The sequence below is a fragment of the Bos indicus genome, chromosome X, assembly GCF_029378745.1.
Source record: "Bos indicus isolate NIAB-ARS_2022 breed Sahiwal x Tharparkar chromosome X, NIAB-ARS_B.indTharparkar_mat_pri_1.0, whole genome shotgun sequence".
NCBI lineage: Eukaryota > Metazoa > Chordata > Mammalia > Artiodactyla > Bovidae > Bos > Bos indicus.
In genome coordinates, this window is record NC_091789.1 from 120,996,432 (window position 1) to 121,015,090 (window position 18,659).

The following is an 18,659-nucleotide window of genomic DNA, read 5'->3' on the forward strand; positions in this document are numbered from 1 at the left end:
CCAGAGATCAAACCCTCAACTCTTGCATCTTCTGCACTGACTGGCAGGCAGATTCTTTACCACTGAACCACCTGAGAAGCCCTTGACATCTCTACCCCACTATTATCATGCTGTTTTATAATCACTGGTCTTTGCTTACAATCTTCTCCATTCTACTACAGGGCCTGGATTATGGTAAGAGTCATCTATGAGCCTAGCACAGTGTCTAACCCATAGTGAAAGTGAAAGTCACTCAGTTGTGTCCGACTCTTTGTGACCCCATGGACTATACAGTCCATGGAATTCTCCAGGCCAGAATACTGGAGTGAGTAGCCTTTCCCTTCTCCAGGGGATCTTCCCAACCCAGGTATCAAACCCAGGTCTCCCGCATTGCAGGCGGATTCTTTACCAGCTGAGCCACAAGGGAAGCCCATAGTAAATATTGAATATATAGTAAATATTCAATATAATCTTTAAAAATTAATATATTTGTTCATTGTCTATGGAAAGAGTTGTTCAGAGTTAAGTTTGGATGGGATTAGAGTAGAGCATCGAGAGAAGGCTAGCATGTGTTTCTGAGGGGGAAAGGAAGACCCTTGTCAGAAGACCTTTTGCAAACAGGTGGTCTTGTGCAGGCACTGGCTCCCCCAAAGGTCAAGAAACAAGATGAGGGAGCAGCAAATAAGAACAACAAAAGAAACAAAAGCATGACCTACTTCATAGTTTTGTCCAGCATTGTTGCCAAGGACAAGGCTGAGGAATTCAAGGCCAGGGAGTTATATTTCCTAGGTTGCCAGGGAATCCAAAGACCTTCAGTCTGTAACAAACAAAGAGTTATCAGGTTGAGGGAATTAGATGCCACTTTCACCCTTTGGTAAGATGGTAGCTTATCTGCTGAAGAACTGAACATCTTTCCCATCATTAAAGACTTCTGTGAAGGGCAGTGTACCACTTCCCTTAAGGGACTGTTTCAAAATCTCTTCTTACTAGTAGCTAACCTAGGTTTCTGATAAATTTCTGGGCTCCTTTCTTTTAGTAACTTTTGTAGAGATGGAAAACAGATGATTGATATATTCGATAAATCTTCCATAGTTGCAGAGGATGTTTCCCTGAGCTCTTAGTATAGGTAAAACCTCTGCTATTCACCTGTAAATTAGTATTAGCTAATATTTATTTTCAGTTAGGCACTGCATTTACATGGAAAAAGATTTCATTTAATCCTTATATAATTGTGTGAGTTAGGTACTGTTATTAACCTCAGTTTTGTAGATGAGAAAACTTAGCCACAGAGAAGACAAGCAACTTGAACAACTTGCCAAATAAACACACAATTAACTTTTCCCTAATTCTTACTGCCTTCACCTTTAATAAAAACGGAATCGCTGATTAGGGTTAAAGCTGACTGGTTTTGGGAATTTAATTATTTGAAATGATTGATTTCTTTTTTTTTTAATTTTATTTTTAAACTTTACATAATTGTATTAGTTTTGCCAAATATCAAAATGAATCCATCACAGGTATACATGTGCTCCCCATTCTGAACCCTCCTCCCTCCTCCCTCCCCATACCATCCCTCTGGGTAGTCCCAGTGCACTAGCCCCAAGCATCCAGTATCGTGCATTGAACCTGGACTGGCATCTCGTTTCATACATGATATTTTACATGTTTCAATGCCATTCTCCCAAATCTTCCCACCCTCTCCCTCTCCCACAGAGTCCATAAGACTGTTCCATACATCAGTGTCTCTTTTGCTGTCTCGTACACAGGGTTATTGTTATCATCTTTCTAAATTCCATATATATGCGTTAGTATGATTGATTTCTGAATCCTAAACCCAGATATTCTCTTGTGTAATGAAATGTCTTCTTATGAAGACTGGGGATTAGATAGTGTTATTAAAATTTTTAGCAGCCTCTCCAAACATGGTCTACCCAGGAATTAATGGAACTTACACCCTCACTTTTTACATGTGGGTGAGTTAGAGATATTTTAAGAGTGCTTATCCTTAGAAATACAAATCGAAACCATGGAGACATACTACTTCAAACCCACTAAGATGGCTATAATTGAAATATGGATAATACCAAGTATTGATGAGAATGTGGAGAAATGGAAATCCTCAAATATTGCTTATGGGAATGTAAAATTGTGCAGCCATTTTGGAAAACAGTTCAGTGGCTGCTCAAGCAGTTAAGCATCGAGTTATGATATGACCAATCAATTTCACTTCTAGTTATATACCCAAGAGAATTGAAAACACATGGGAACAGAAAATGAGTCCATGAAAAGTTCATCACAGAATGATTCAAAATAGCTGAAGAATGGAAACTAGTATCTATCAACTGATGAACTGACAAAAAAATGTAGAATATCTGTACAGTGGAATACTATTCATCTGCAAAAAACCTAAAGTATGATATATGCTACCATACACAGATAAACATTGAAAATATTATGCTAAATGAAAGAAGCTTGTCACATAAGATCGCATATTGTATGATTCCATGTATATGAAATGTCCAGAATAGGCAAATCTAGATATATGGAAACTAGATTTTGAGCTTGCCTAGGGTGGGAGAAATGGTAGGAGACTAGTGATGGGTATGGGGTTTCTTTTTGGGAGTGATGAAAATATTCAAAGATTGATCATGACGATGGAGGCACCGCTCTCTGAATATACCAAAAACCAATGAATTGAACAATTCAGTGAATTTATGGTATGCAAAAAAATTGTTTTAAATAAAAAGAGCATTTATTCTCTTTTACTCCAAACATAACTTACTATCATTAAGTCATTTGATAGGTTACTATGGCACTGATATGAGAGTTTAATTGTATTCTGTTTTCAGTACGACTCACTCACTTCAGTGAGTTGTTGCACATGAAGCAAAACAATAAAAATAATTCTCCAAAGGGAGCAGAAGGCCTGATGTCCTGCTTGAATTGTAGAATCATCAACCGGTCCCCCAGTAACGCAGAGGGCTGACCTGTCTATAACTGAATTGTTATTAAGAATTCACACAAAGGGGAAGAAGTTCAGACATGTGCTTTCTTCCACCTTCCTGCTCATGAGACAGCTGCATGCCTTAGATTCTAAAGCTTAGAAGCTTAAGTTGCTTTTCCTTGACCCAATAGCAGCAAAGTAGTAAGTAACGCCAAGAACTGGTTTTAAGAAGGAAACTTCATCTCCAGGGAATTAGATCACAGAACTGGCCCGACAACTCCCTTGCCCCTCAACATACATCCCATTTCCCAAAGGATAGGAAACTATTTCACGACTTTATCTTATCAGCCTGCAGATATCCCCTTGAATACCAAGTTCTCTTCTTGTTCTTAAGAATGCAAGCCATTCCGAAAGTCAAAAAGATATGGGAACTGTGTTTACACTCACACTTGTATTTAACCCAACTTCAATCAGTGGAGCCCCAAAGGAGAATATACATCAGTCCAGGGATGGTTCTCAATTACATTTCACATCACAGCTTGATAGTTGAGTGGTCTTTCTCCAACTCAACAGCTGACAATGTGGGAGGCATAGTCTGAAATGAACAACAGGAGTAGTTATCCAGCTCCAGGTGGGCAGAATGGAAAGCATGAGAAAAGAAATATTCTTTATATTTTCAGAGTGTGTAGAAAATTCCAGATTTTCCAGAGAGATGAGTGAGAAGCCAGGGAGATAGGCAACAGTTTGACAAGCAATGGGTAGCACCTCTTTGAGCATCCGTGCCTCCTGAGGTCAAAACAATAGTGCTTTCTTAACAATATGTACCCAGACTGTCAGGTTTTTTTTTTCTTCTCCAGAATGTGGCTTAAGTGTCTCATTAAATGAATGCAGTGCACGTTGAATTTTTTTGCCAAGACTTTCTACGTTTATTGATCGTTCCTCCCTTGCCCTAGGATTGTTGGATGCTAATTTGAGAAATGCTTAATTGGAAGAATAGTTGGAATGTGAATTCATTGGAATTGCTGATGGTTTAGGTGTAGAGTGAGAGAGAAGGTGAAGAGTCACAAAGATTCCTCTATTTTCAGTTGAGAGCCTGCCCAATGCAAAGAAGCTTAAATGAATTGTACATGAAGATCAGCTCACTGGAACATAGTCTAATGCCAGTGGGTGGTGCTTTTGTGTGAAAGAAATAAGATTTATCATCTGTGGGATGCTGTTTCTGTGTTGGTCTCCAAGCTGATACTTTACATACCAATTTCTACTTAATACAAGAAAAATCCTTCTGTACAGCACAATTGTTTGAAAATAAAATGTGCCACTCTGGGAAGAAGAAAACATCTTACCAGAAAAAGGGTATGAGGAAAGGCTTACTATTTGACCGCCCTTGGGGATGATGTAGTAGACTATGCTTTTCAAACTTTAAGGTGCTGGGAAGCACCTGGGGATCTTGGTAAAATGTGTATGCTGGACTTCCCTGGTGACCCAGGAGTTAAGAATTCGCCCACCAATGCAGGGGACACAGATTCAATCCCAGGCTGGGGAGGATCCCACATGCCAAGGGGCAACTAAGCCTGTGGGCCAAAGCCACTGAGCCTGTGTTCTAGAGCCAGGGCTCTGCAACAAGAGAAGCTGCCACAATGAGATGTCCACACACCAAAAGCTGCAAAATGCAACAAAGATCCAGTGCAGTCAAAAATAAATATATTTTTTAAAAAATAAGATGCTTATGCTGATTCAGTAGTTCTGGGCTGGGGCCTGAGACTACACTTCTAAAAAACTCCTAGGTGTTGCTGCTGTGGCAGGTCCACGGGCCACAGTATACCAAGGTTGTAGAGCAAGTCTCAATCTATTTGTGGTCATGAATCTATGTAATGGATTGTTATGAAGATTAAAAACATAAAATGGGAATTCCCAGGTGGTCCACTGGTTAGGACTCCATGCTCTCACTGCTGAAGGCCGTTGTTCAGTTGCTGGTTGGGGAACTAAAATCCCACAAGCTGCATGGGATAGTCAAAAAAAAAAAAAAAAGAAAGCAAAAACAAAAACTCCACCACATACAAAATAGAAAAAGGAGGAAACATCTGAGTTCACTGCACACATACTGCTTCATGAGAATTTTGTTTCAGTTATGATCCAGCTTGTATGTACTGTATTATGATGTAGTCTATGTACTTCTTGTTTTTTTAATACAGGGTCACAAATGAAAAGATTGGAAAGCTATGACTGTGGAGGAAACTTGTATGAACAGATTGAATTAGAGAACTGCTTAGGTTTCTCCTTACTTTGAAATTCTAAGATTTGGTGCAATCTTATGCCTCTTATCCAAATCTCTCATTCCACAGTTCAGAGAATATTCAAAGAGACTTGAGCATCAGTGAATCCATTAACTTCATCTTCATACTGGCAACCCAAAATGTTGAACGCAGGCCAAGCATCACGTAAAGGTGTGTCATTTCCCTGTGGTTATCAGTGCTTTGATTAAAAACAAACAAACAAAAAACCAAACCTGAGATAGTACCTTCTTTCAGGGTGGGTTTCTGTAACCGAGCAGGACCCCATGGGGCCTTCCCTGGGACAGGCCTTCCCCCATATCCTCTGCTTTAGCTCCTCTCAAGTTCCTTGGGGCTTCACAAGTGGCTCAGTGGTAAAGAAGCTGCCTGGCAATGCAGGAGGTGCTGGTTTGATCCCTGGGTCGGGAAGAACCCCTGGAGAAGGAAATGGCAACCCACTCCAGTATTCTTGCCTGGAAAATCCCATGGACAAAGGAGCCTGGGGCTACGCTCCATAGGGTTGCAAAGAGTCAGATAGGACTGAGCACACATGTTTAAAGCAGAAGTACCTAGATAACGGGATCTGATGCACATTTCCTAAGTTGTTTTCCAGATGTAAAAAACCTCCCCCTATTCAACAAACTGAAGATGTTAAGCACTTGATGACTGGAAACACATAACCCCAGCCCTCCCAGAATCTAAGGATGTTAACCCCAGGACACCACCCTGCTGTACCTCACCATCAGCCAAACAGTGAATTGTGCCACGATGATCACAGACCCTGGGGACACCTCTCCCTCACTTGTCTATTAAAAATGCTTTGCCATCAGCAGATGAATGGATAAGAAAGCTGTGGTACATATACACAATGGAGTATTACTCAGCCATTAAAAAGAATACATTTGAATCAGTTCTAATGAGGTGGACGAAACTGGAGCCTATTATACAGAGTGAAGTAAGCCAGAAAGAAAAACACCAATACAGTATACTAATGCATATATATGGAATTTAGAAAGATGGTAATAATAACTCTGTATACGAGACAGCAAAAGAGACACTGATGTATAGAACAGTCTTTTGGACTCTGTGGGAGAGGGAGAGGGTGGGATGATTTGGGAGAATGGCACTGAAACATGTATAATATCATATATGAAACAAGTCGCCAGTCCAGGTTCGATGCACAGTACTGGATGCTTGGGGCTGGTGCACTGGGACGACCCAGAGGGATGGTACGGGGAGGGAGGAGGGAGGAGGGTTCAGGACGGGGAACACGTGTACACCTGTGGTGGATTCATGTTGATATATGGCAAAACCAATACAATATTGTAAAGTTAAAAATACAATAAAATAATAATAAAAAGAAAAAAAAAGCTTTGCCAAAACCTTTCATGGAGCTAGGGGCTTTTTAGGGCAAGAGTTACCTCTCTGCTTGCACGGTCTTGCAATACACCTTTCTGCTCAAAACTCTGACGTTGTGGTTTGTTTGGCCTCACTGTACATTGGGCACACAAACTTGTGCTAACATTTTCAGTTATTTCTGTTAATTGTTTTGATGCTGGGTCATTTGCCTAATTACAAGGGACTGTTAAATACCAATTTGTGAATTATAGGCAAAGCTATTTGAAAGTAAAATAAGAACCTAAGAGAGTTAATGTTATTTTCAAATCTACCTTATTTACAAGGTCATAATTCAAATTCTAAATAAACCCAGTTCATTATTTTTTAATTGAAGAAAGATTGCATTTGAAATTCAGTCCACATACAGTGTCACTTGTTGCTGTAATTTATAATTTGTACCCAAAAGATCTTACTTAGAAAGACTGTAGACTTCCCAAGGGTGCCAATGTGTCTATGAACATACAGATTCATATACACACTGTTTGCAAATTAAGTTTTGGAGCAGAGTAGCCAAAGGCAAGCGAAAACAGCTGAAAGTATTTTAATGAGATATTTCAGTTTAGAGTTTTACTACAGCAAGAGTCAGAAGGGTAAGTTTGCTCTCTGAGTCATTAATATGACTTTTCTTGTTAACATTTGCATTGAAGGAGTTAGATCCTATCATATTAATTCACATGACTTCTCTAATACATGCATAATGCTATGCAAATTACTTTAATTATGAAAGTAGTGGATACTGCATTTTAAAAACCTGTAAGATATCCACATTTTTGTATTTTACAGTTGTTTTCCTGCATTACCAGATAATTTTCATTTAAAAACATGAGCTGTTGTTGCAAATAACCCATTGGGTAAAATCAACACAGTATTTCCTTCTTAGTTAAAAAATAACTTAAGTCCAAGTCCATTCCAAGTAATGACTACCAATACTAGAAACAGCTAATTTGATCTTAAGGCATTTCAACGATATTTGAATGTTGTGAAGCAGAAAATGGAGCTTGGGACTTCTAGCCACTGAAGCTCAAAATGAAGCAACTTTGGGGAGAAATACAAATAAGTGAATGCCCTCAACAATATCTGAACAGAACTCAGAAAACTTCTCTTCATTTTTTCTCAAGCATGAAATTAAATTTTTATTTTTAATACATCCTTTTTTCTTTTTTATTTACTTTTTTAAAAAAACCTTTTATTCTATATTGTGGTATAGCTGATTAACAAACAATGCTGTGATAATTTCAGATGAATACCAAAGGGACTCATCCACACATATACATGTATCCATTCTCCCCCAAACTCCCCTCCCATCCAGGCTGCCACATAACACTGAGCAGAGTTCCATGTGCTATACAGTGGGTCCTTGTTGGTTATCCATTTTAAATACAGTAGTGTGTACATGTCCATCCAAAACTCCCTAACTATCCCCTTCAGCCCATCCTTCTCTCCAACAAGCATAAGTTTGTTCTGTAAGTCTGTGATCCACTGCATTCTTACCTTCATCTACTAAGCCCATACTCAGCTGGGTACTAGATGTGTTAGGAAATACAGCATAAACACAAACTAAGCCCTGTCTAGAAATCCTTTTCAGTTGGTTTTTCTAAATTGCTAGAATTCAGAGATGCAAAGTCAAATGGATATGCATTCAATTGAACAAATCTGCATTTAGCTCATGGTAGATCTTGACATTCTCTTCTTATTGAGTTAAATTACTATTTGGCATATTTTTAATGTGGCTAAAAAATCAAATTAAGTGCAGTCCATGTTCTCAGGGATCAACAATTAGCAAGCTAATAAACTGTTTTCTACTGACATTTCAAATGCTCAAGTTAACTGTTTACATGCCAAGCTATGTCTTGATTACAGGTCAGCAAGAACACATAACAAAAAAAAATGGGACTGCCATTGTATGCTTGAATTTCACAAGTTTCACCTTTTATATCAGTGAGATAAACTGAATTGGTATTTTCATATTGAAACATCAGATAACACATGGAACACACAGTTTCATTTGAACATACAGCATGAGAACTACTTGGAGTCTGGATGACAACTACTTGGACTTTGGATGGAAGGAAACTTTATGTATATCTTAACTGTACTACCCTACTTCAGGCAATGGCTAGTCCTTGGATGCAGTACGTGTACCTGTTCCATAGTTGTACTATTTACCTTCAGATAATACAGTATTTTGAATTTCACTTGTTACTTTGAATTATAGAAAGAAATGAAAGCAGCAAGTAAATTTAGATTTATCACTAATAGCACTTCTTCTATCAATGTACTACTAAAGATGATTTGATGATTATGCATGGACCAGGCCTAATCCCATTTTTCAAAAAACAGACTGGTTCAAAATTGGGAAAGGAGTGTGACAAGGTTGTATATTGTCACTCTGCTTATTTAACTTATATGCAGAGTACATCATTTGAAATGCTGGGCTGGATGAAGCACAAGCTGGAATCAAGATTGCCAGGAGAAATATCAATAACCCTGGATACACAGATGACACCACCCTTATAGCAGAAAGTGAAGAGGAATTAAAGAGCCTCTTGAGGAAAGTGAAAGAGGAGAGTGAAAAAGCTGGCTTAAAACTCAACATTCAAAAAACTAAGATCATGGCATCTGGTCCCATCACTTCATGGCAAATAGATGGGGTAACAATGGAAACAGTAAGAGACTTTATTTTGGGGGGCTCCAAAATCACTGCAGATGGTGACTGAATCCATGAAATTAAAAGACACTTAGTCCTTGGAAGAAAAACAACGACAAACCTAGATAGTGTATTAAAGCAGAGACATTACTTTACCTTCAAAGGTCTGTCTAGTCAAAGCTATGGTTTTTCCAATATTCATGTATGGAGATAAGAGTTGGACTATAAAGAAAACTGAGTGCCGAAGAATTGATGCTTTTGAACTGTGGTTCTGGAGAAGACTCTTGAGAGGCTCTTGGATAGCAGAAATCAAACCAGTTAATCCTAAAGGAAATCAACCCTGAATATTCATTGGAAGGACTGACGCTTCAAAGGTCTGTCTAGTCAAAGCTATGGTTTTTCCAATATTCATGTATGGAGATAAGAGTTGGACTATAAAGAAAACTGAGTGCCGAAGAATTGATGCTTTTGAACTGTGGTTCTGGAGAAGACTCTTGAGAGGCTCTTGGATAGCAGAAATCAAACCAGTTAATCCTAAAGGAAATCAACCCTGAATATTCATTGGAAGGACTGACGCTGAAGCTGAAGCTCCAATACTTTGGTCACCTGATGTGAAGACCTGACTTACTGGAAAAGACCCTGATGCTGTGAAAGATAGAAGGCAGGAAGAGAAGGGGACAACAGAGGATGAGATGGTTGGATGGCATCACTGACTCAATGGACATAGGTTTGAACAAACTCCGGGAGATGGTGAAGACAGGGAAACCTGGCATGCTGCAGTCCATGGGGTTGCAGAGAGTCAGACACAACTGAGTGACTGAACAACAAAGGCCTCATCCCAAGAAGCATGGTGGTCAGTAAAATTAAGCTTTCACTTCTGCTGGGGGTACAAAAATAATATTAGATCAACTGGGTCTTAATTACCATATCTAAGACTCTATGAAGATGAATAACCAAAGAAATGTCACACATTTTTAGCTAATTCATGCTAGAGTTGTTGATGAATAATAATGAAATATTAAACTCAAATATCATTTACAGTATGACCTAGCACAAAGGTATAAAGTACTAAAAATTTTAATTACTAGAAGATACCATTGGTGAAGATATTTGGGGCAGGAAATCTTTTCAAATAACATATGTATATATGTTTAAGTAATAGATTGCCTGGAATTGTATGTAAAGGAATATTTGTTAATTGAAAACATTCAAAGCTAGGAAGGAGAAATCCGTATTTAACATTTCACTGCCAAGATCCAATCACTTGACATAAATGTTAGATTAAACTCTGCAATATGTTATGTGTTTATGTAGATGATCGCTAAATATATAGAAAATATATTTCTTTTTATTCTGCTTTTTCTTTCTCTTTTCTGTCATCTAGGTGAATGAGAATGACACATGCCCCATGTATGTAAAAATCATTTTTTTCTCTTCTCCAAAATTAGTTTCTAAGGTATTTTTCAGTTTCAAGTCATATAAGAGGTAGAAAGGAAACCATGCAGAATTCTTTTTATTTTCAATTTTTCCCATTCTTAATTGGAGAAGCACCACTTTATCATCTTTCACAAATAAAAGGCAATAAGAAAAATGACTTCTGTTTATCATTACAATTTTCCAGGTGCTATAAAAGAAACATTTTTCCCCAGATAAAGGGTGTACACATACTTGTATACACACACTGAATTGTAACTCTGACTTCCATTCAGGACAATAGTTCAATATAGCTGAACAAAATGTTCACAATGAAAGTCCCTTAGCAGATTCAGAGTACTAAGCCACTATGGACTTAGCTACGGTTCATTCATCTTTCAGGGAAGCACAAGAGCAAAAGATAAATCAGGAGCCATTAAAGACCATAAAGTTTCACTTTTTTTAAAAAGCTTCAAAATGACACCAAATTTAAAAATGACATGTTCAATGGCATCCAAATCCCCAGTTGACGAGTGGATTTATTATTTGGTCATTTGTTACAGATGAAGAAACTGAGGCACTGAGACTATGAACTAGGTCACAGGGCTTGAGAAGTGCCAACTCCTGACTTCAAGGTTAGTGCTATTTCCTCCAGGATCATGGAAGAAATGACCAGAACTTAGGAACTGAAGCTGCGAGGAGAATGAATGGCTTTTAAATAGTACTGGAGCATATATTAATGTCTTTTGCAGAAATAGGAAGATCATGTTGGGATTAAAATTATGGTTTTAAAGGCTGAAATGCTCCCTGTAAGATGAGGGGTGGGGATATGAGGGGGGTAATAAAGGCCAAAATCAAACTTGGCAACATCTCTGTGTGTTGAAATAGTCTCCTGTAATGTGAAGTAAATAAAACAGAAAATAGAAAGACCTTGATCATCCTTGGCCTGTTATCTGAAATGAGTTCATTACTAGTTATCATTTATACAAATTAATTCACATCCCTAACTTTTCTGGATAATGAAGGTTATTACACACTTATTACACTTTTGCAGAGATCTGGCAACACAAAGAATATAGCTTTATGCCACTTTCCATTAAAAGAAGGTGATTATGAACTCTGTACATCCCTTTCCATTTGTATTCTTTTAAAAGTTAACCTTAGCCTTGTACATGTTGTTTTGTTTAATGTCCTTGTGCCTGGTTTTAATCTTAAATAAAGGGACAAGAAATGCGACTTTTTTTCCTCCAAAGTGGGAAAAATCTGAAAAGCCATTTCATCAAACCCAAATACTGCAAGTTTCATTCCACTTCAACTAACCTCTCCTACTTGTTAGGCGCTTTGATTTGAGCTAACAAGGTTATCAGACTGTCTGTCTATTGTCCTGTTATGACTTCCTTGGCTGGGTTCCTGTGGTAAACAGTGCGGATGTGATGTTTTGTTCAGGCGGCAGCACAAGAGGGAGGGGAGGAGGAGGGTCTAGGAAGGGGGGCAGGGTCACCCAGCTGTCAAGGCCTTTCCAGTGGTGAGGTTGTAGCAACTGCTACCTCCGGTCAACTCTAATCAGAGCTTCACTGTGCTGACCTTAGGGGCAGGTCCAACTCTGGCGGCCTGGAAACAGGGACTGAAACTCTGTATGCTTCATTCTTTTGAAGTGAATGCAGACAGCAGGCAGGAGAGGAAATAGAATGAAAGAGCATGAGGAAGAAGGAGCAAGACAAACACTGAATCTGCTCAAGGCAAAGGGAGCTCAGGCCTCAACTCAGCACTGACCTATTTTTCTATTAATTCCCTACTCACACAATCACTCACCACATTGCTCTAGATAAATCCTTCAAGGGATGAAGGAGATTGTGTTTAGCAAAGGACGTTTAACAGAACATTGCATGAAACCTTAAATAATTAGCTAATGAAAAATTTTAAAAATGTGTTTGTCCAAATCTCCCCAAGGTTCTTGGTTGTCCTATTGTGTCCCTGTTGCCTTTGTCAGAAGTGAAGTCTTTGCAGTATGAATAAAACAGGTGGTTAAGTAGAGGCAAAGTGTTTTAGACACCTCTTTAGGTGTCAGTGTCTGGTTTTACTAACAGTCTTAAGTGACCATGGTCACATACATGATGTGTAACTTTCCTATGGCTTCTACAACAACTTGCTATGAAACTTTGCAGCTTAAATCAACATACGTTTATTTTCTTACAATTCTGGAGGTCAGAAGTCCAGACTGGGTCTCACCGGACTAAAATCAAGGTGTCGGCAGGGCTGTGTTTCTTCTGGAGGTCCCAGGGAAGAAACTGATTTCATGCTTTTTCCAGACTCCAGAGGTTGCCTGTATTTCTTAGCTGATGGTACCCTTCCATCTTTAAAATCAGAAAGGTTCAGTGGATTTTTTTCATGTTGCCATCCTTTGGGTTTTGACTTTTCTATTTCCCACTTTCACATTACACTGGTCCTTGTGATTACATTGGGTCCACCTATGAATCCAGGATAATCTCTTTATCTTAAAGTTTGATGGTTGTAAACCTTAACTCCACCTGTAACCTTAATTATCTGCTGTCAAGTAACATAATGGGCTTCCCTGGTAGTTCAGCTGGTAAAGAATCTGCCTACAATGCAGGAGATCCCAGTTTGATTCCTAGGTCAGGAAGTTCCCCTGGAGAAGGGATAGGCTACCCATTACAGTATTCTTGGGCTTCCCTGGTGGCTCAAACAGTAAAGAATCCACCTGCAATGCGAGAGACCTGGGTTCAATCCCTGGGTTGGGAAGATCCCCTGGAGGAGGGCATGGTGACCCACTTTAGTATTCTTGCCTGGAGAATCAATCCCATGGACAGAGGAGCCTGGCGGGCTGCAGCCCATGGGGTCTCAAACAGACTAAGCACAGCACAGTACATGTAACATAACATATTCACAGATTCTAGGGATTCAGATGTAGACATCTTTGGGAGGCGGTCAGTATTTTCCTTACCATTCATGAATATTTACAGAATTAAGAAGTAACGAGTACTATTAGGCAATTTGTATAGGATAAATATTAATTAAATTAATGCTATGAAACAAACCTCCTAGAGCAGATGTGGACAAATAAAATTAGGTCATTTTCAAACATTCATGTATATTATTCCAGACATTCATACATTATCCCCTGTCTGGTTCTTTAGGATTCTCATAAGATGCAGTTTTCATACAACTAGTTGACTACTGTTAAGTTCAACTATGTCGTTGTTTATCATGCTAAATAGCTATTGGTAAGGAAGAAGTCATTTACAGAAATCAGTTTCAAAGTTGAAAGAGAACCTACTGTGTACCACTGAACTGCTTGGTATGGGGCATGTGATATGATCATGGCAAACAGATGCCCTCACAAGATTGATGTGTCTATTCACGACTAGAAAGGTAAGCCTCTGTTGAAACCTATGTTACTTAAATCTTTATTCAAATATCTAGGATGGAAGAGGCAGCCTTTTGTCCAAAGGCAGTCTTCTTTCTAGGATATACTGTATAATCAAAGGGTTTGGTTATATAACCAAGGTGCTTGATTCTTCTTTTATTCCATCAACTATTTCAAAGCATAGTGGAGTTTATCTACTTATTGAATTATTGGTACAAAATTTTACCTCAGATTAATTAAAGACTAAATTCCAATGCAATATGTTTATCTTCATTTTTGAGATAGCTCATTAAAACTGTCATTCAGAAATAGATTTATGCTGACAATTTTGAGGTAGAAGCTTCTGCCTGGACTAGAGTGATAGACGCCTAAGAAACAATCCTGATTCTTGTCTCATAGGCTTCCAACTTCTCTTCTATACTGAGTGACTTAGCAAAATACAACTTTTTAGCACAATATACATCTGCATGACCTGGTCCTTGCTGGGAATTTCTCTGCAGACATTATTTCCCACCACTTCTCACTTCACACGTGATGCTTCCTAAGTTCATATCAGACTTCCTATAACTCTCTGTACAAGTCAAGTCATGCTGTGTCAAGTCTTTGAGCCTTTGCTTTGTTGTTTCTTCTCTTTGGAACACCTTCTCTAGTTTTTCATTTGGCCCATCCCCTGGACAGATATGACGGCTTTACTTAGGTATGACTTTTTTTTTTTTTTTTTTGTCTTTTTCTTAGGTATGGCTGCTTCTTAAAAAATTTCCCCTAACTCCACACAACCCTTCTTGGGTGGTGGTGCCCCTCTTGACTTCATGAATGATGTCATAATCTCTTGTTTTCCCAACAATTAGGGAGGAAGTCTACAAGGTATTTAAGACATCAGGGATGATTTACATGGGAAACTCTATATTTTCCATCAGAGTAACACGCAATAAAAGAGATTTGGCAAATGGACCTGAGCTATAACTGTGCAATCTGACCTTCAGTCTCGAAGGGACCAGAGAGATCATGCCTGTTTTCCTGACATCAGAAAGGTCAGGGATCCAATCTTTAGATTTTTAGCTTGTACTTTCTCTTTAAGATTGTTGTGTGCTTTTTCACAAAAACAGACATATGGATCAGTGGAACAGAACAGAGGGCCCAGAAACAAATCCACACACCTATGGTCAATTAATATTAAACAAAGGAGGCAAGAATATACAATGGAAAAAAGACAGTCTCTTTAGCAAGGGTTATTGAGAAAGCTGGACAGTCGCATGTAAATTAATGAAGTGAGAATACACCCTCACACCATACACAAAAATAAACCCCAAATGGCATAAAGACCTAAATATAAGACATGATTCATAAAACTCCTAGAATACAGGCAAAACATTCTCTGATATAAATCACACCAATGTTTTCTTAGGTCAGTCTCCCAAGGCAATAGAAATAAAAGCAAAAATAAACAAATAAAACCTAATCAAATTTACAGGCCTTTGTGCAGCAAAGGAAACCATTAACAAAATGAAATAACCACCTATGGATTAGGAGAAAATATCTGCAAATGATGCAACCAATAAGGGCTTAATTTCCAAGATATACAGAACAACAAAAAACAAACAGCTGAATCCAAAAATGGGCAGAAGACCTAAATAGACATTTCTCCAGAAGACCTACAGGCACATGAAAAGATGCTCAAAACTGCTCATTATTAGAGAAATGCAAATTAAAACGACAGTGAGGTACCACCTCACATTGGTAAGAATGGTCATCATTAAATATCATATATGAAACGAATCGCCAATCCAGGTTCGATGCATGATACAGGATGCTTGGGGCTGGTGCACTGGCATGACCCAGAGGGATGGTATGGGGAGGGAGGTGGAAGGGGGGTTCAGGATGGGGAACATGTGTACATCCGTGGTGGATTCATGTTGATGTATGGCAAAACCAATACAATATTGTAAAGTAATTAGCCTCCAATGAAAATAAATAAATTTATATTAAAAATAAAAAAAAATAAATACTCTACAAATAATAAATGATGGAGAGGGTGTGGAGAAAAGGGAACCCTCCTGTACTGTGGTTGGAAATGTAACTTGGTGCAGCCACTATGGAGAACAGTAGGGAGGTTCCTCAAAACAACTAAAAATAGAATTACCATATGATCCAGCAATTTCACTCTTGGGCATATATCTGGACAAAACTTAATTCAGAAAGATACATGCATCCCTGTGCTAACAGTAGCACTATTCACAATAGCTAAGACATGAAAGCAACCTGAATATCCACCAAAGATGAATGGATAAAGATGCAGTACATACATCCAATGGAATACTACTCAGCCATAAAAAAGAATGACATAATGCCATTTACAGCAACATGGATGCAACTTGAGATTATCATACTCAATGAAATAGAAAAAGACAAATATCACACAATATCACTTGTATGCAGACTCTAAAACATGACACAAATGAACTAATCTATGAAACAGACTCAGAGACATAAAATTTTGGTTGCTGAGGGGAAGGGGAAGTGGGAGAAGGATGCAGTGTGAGTGTGGGGTTAGCAGATGCAAACTAGTATTTATATATAGAGAGAGAGAGAATGGATAAGCAACAAAGTCCTACTGTGTAGCATGGTGAACTATATTCAATATCTTGTACTAAACCATAATGTAAAAGAATATGAAAAAGAATGCATATATATAAATGAATCACTTTGCTGTACAGCAGAAATTAATACAACATTGTAAATCAACTATACTTTAATGAAATAAAATTTTTTTAATTTAATTTAATTTTATTTTTAAACTTTACATAATTGTATTAGTTTTGCCAAATATCAAAATGAATCGCCACAGGTATACATGTGTTCCCCATCCTGAACCCTCCTCCCTCCTCCCTCCCCATACCATCCCTCTGGGTCGTCCCAGTGCACTAGCCCCAAGCATCCAGTATCGTGCATCGAACCTGGACTGGCATCTCGTTTCTTACATGAATTTTAAAAATATAAAGTATGGCCTGGACAAAAAGAAAAACAGACTGTTGTGTGCTTTTATCGCTGAACTCTATCCTTCAACTTTCAAGTGGGTTCTGCTATATTACCACTGGGTCAACAGATTCATCTTCATAGTCAATTAAAAACTGGGGTCCTATGTGCTTCTCTCAGCCTTAATTTTTTTTTTTTAAGTTGATAATACGAATCATAGACTTGCTGACAAGGTGTAAGTAGGAGGTTCCAAATTCTTCTATCTAAACTCACCTCTTTCATTAAACGGTATGTTCAACTAGAGAAAAATCCCTGCAACAGATTTTCGGTTTTGGATTTTCCCGATGGCGATTAACATGAATCTTATAATGAGCCTGCCTTTATAGGATCACGAGGCTACTAGCTAAATTAGACGATAATTTAAGTGTTTGTGTGAAGGCTGGGACTGAGTGGAAAGTGGAGAATCTGGATATATAACTGGTGACAACTGATAAAAGCCATAGTTGCTCTTAGCTTCATTAAAATTCTCTCTTTTGGCTAAACATACACTCCCACACTTGCTGAGGCCAACTGACAGAATTTCTATCTCATGGCCACAGAGAACACACAGTTCTTCCAGTAACTAAGGTACTGGAGAGAGTACTAATTCACTTCCATCAGTAATGCATCAACCCATGTTAGCAAGACTGTGGGACAAAATTTGACCAGGGTCTTCTCTTTTCCACTTTCTAAACCAAGCAGTGGAAAGAACAACTATTTAGAAGTGTGTGTATGTAAATTCTTCTGTTTTGCAAAGGCACATCTGATCTAAGAGAATCTGAAAGAGATATAACCAGAACTGCAATCCAAATAATGGTTATTTTTTAAAGACTTTTTTGATGCAGACCATTTTTAAAGTCTTTATTGAACTTGTTACATTATTGATGGTTTTATTTTTTGTTTTTTTGGTCATGCATCATGTGGGATCTTAATTCCCCAACCAGGGATCAAACCTGCACCTCCTGCCTCTGGAAGGTGAAGTCTTAACCACTGGACTACCAAGGAAGTCCCCAGATAATAGTTTTTAATTACATAATAATAGGAAATGAAATCATGAAAACTGATTTCTGAAAACTGATTTATGTTAGTGGTGTATACAGAAAAATATTTTGTGCTGAAAGAAATGAATAAAAAGTACAGGAAGCTGAAACCATTTTTAAGAAACTGAATTTCATAGAATTTTTCCTCAAGCTTAGATGTATGTGAAAATAAAGGTTGTAGGAAATTTCTTCGATTATTAATAGCATGATTCATTTTTGTTCATTCAAATGTATTTTGTCTGCTGCAATCATATGAGGAATTTTATAGTCTTGCAACATAATCATGAATAATGGGAACATTTCACCTAAATTAAAAATAAAAGTTTTTATTTAATGGAAGCATTAAATTCTGTGGGACAGCTGAATGTTACTAAGCCTTATTTTTAGCCCTTGGCAGTGAAAAAGGCTATCTTTAGAAGGACTGAAATGGTCACTATGGACCTAAGAGATGTCTCTTTTGCACAAACCTGGGGTTCAACTTCAGTCATCCTGGGAAAATTTAAAGACTTTTCCCCTCTTTATAGAATGGACTAAGGGGAGCAGGTTGAGGCAAGGAATTCTGAATACCAAG

The 18,659-nt window shown here is 38.2% G+C and overlaps 1 long non-coding RNA gene across 1 annotated transcript in view; it reads right to left on the minus strand.

Moving 5' to 3' along the window:
* Positions 1-490: 490 nt before the first annotated feature.
* The window catches only part of LOC139180918 (uncharacterized), a 150,404-nt gene continuing 132,235 nt past the window's right edge, over positions 491-18,659 (minus strand). Inside the window, exon 8 of the long non-coding RNA XR_011565112.1 lies at positions 491-796. This is a non-coding gene — a long non-coding RNA (uncharacterized lncRNA). The remainder of the gene's footprint in view (positions 797-18,659) is intronic.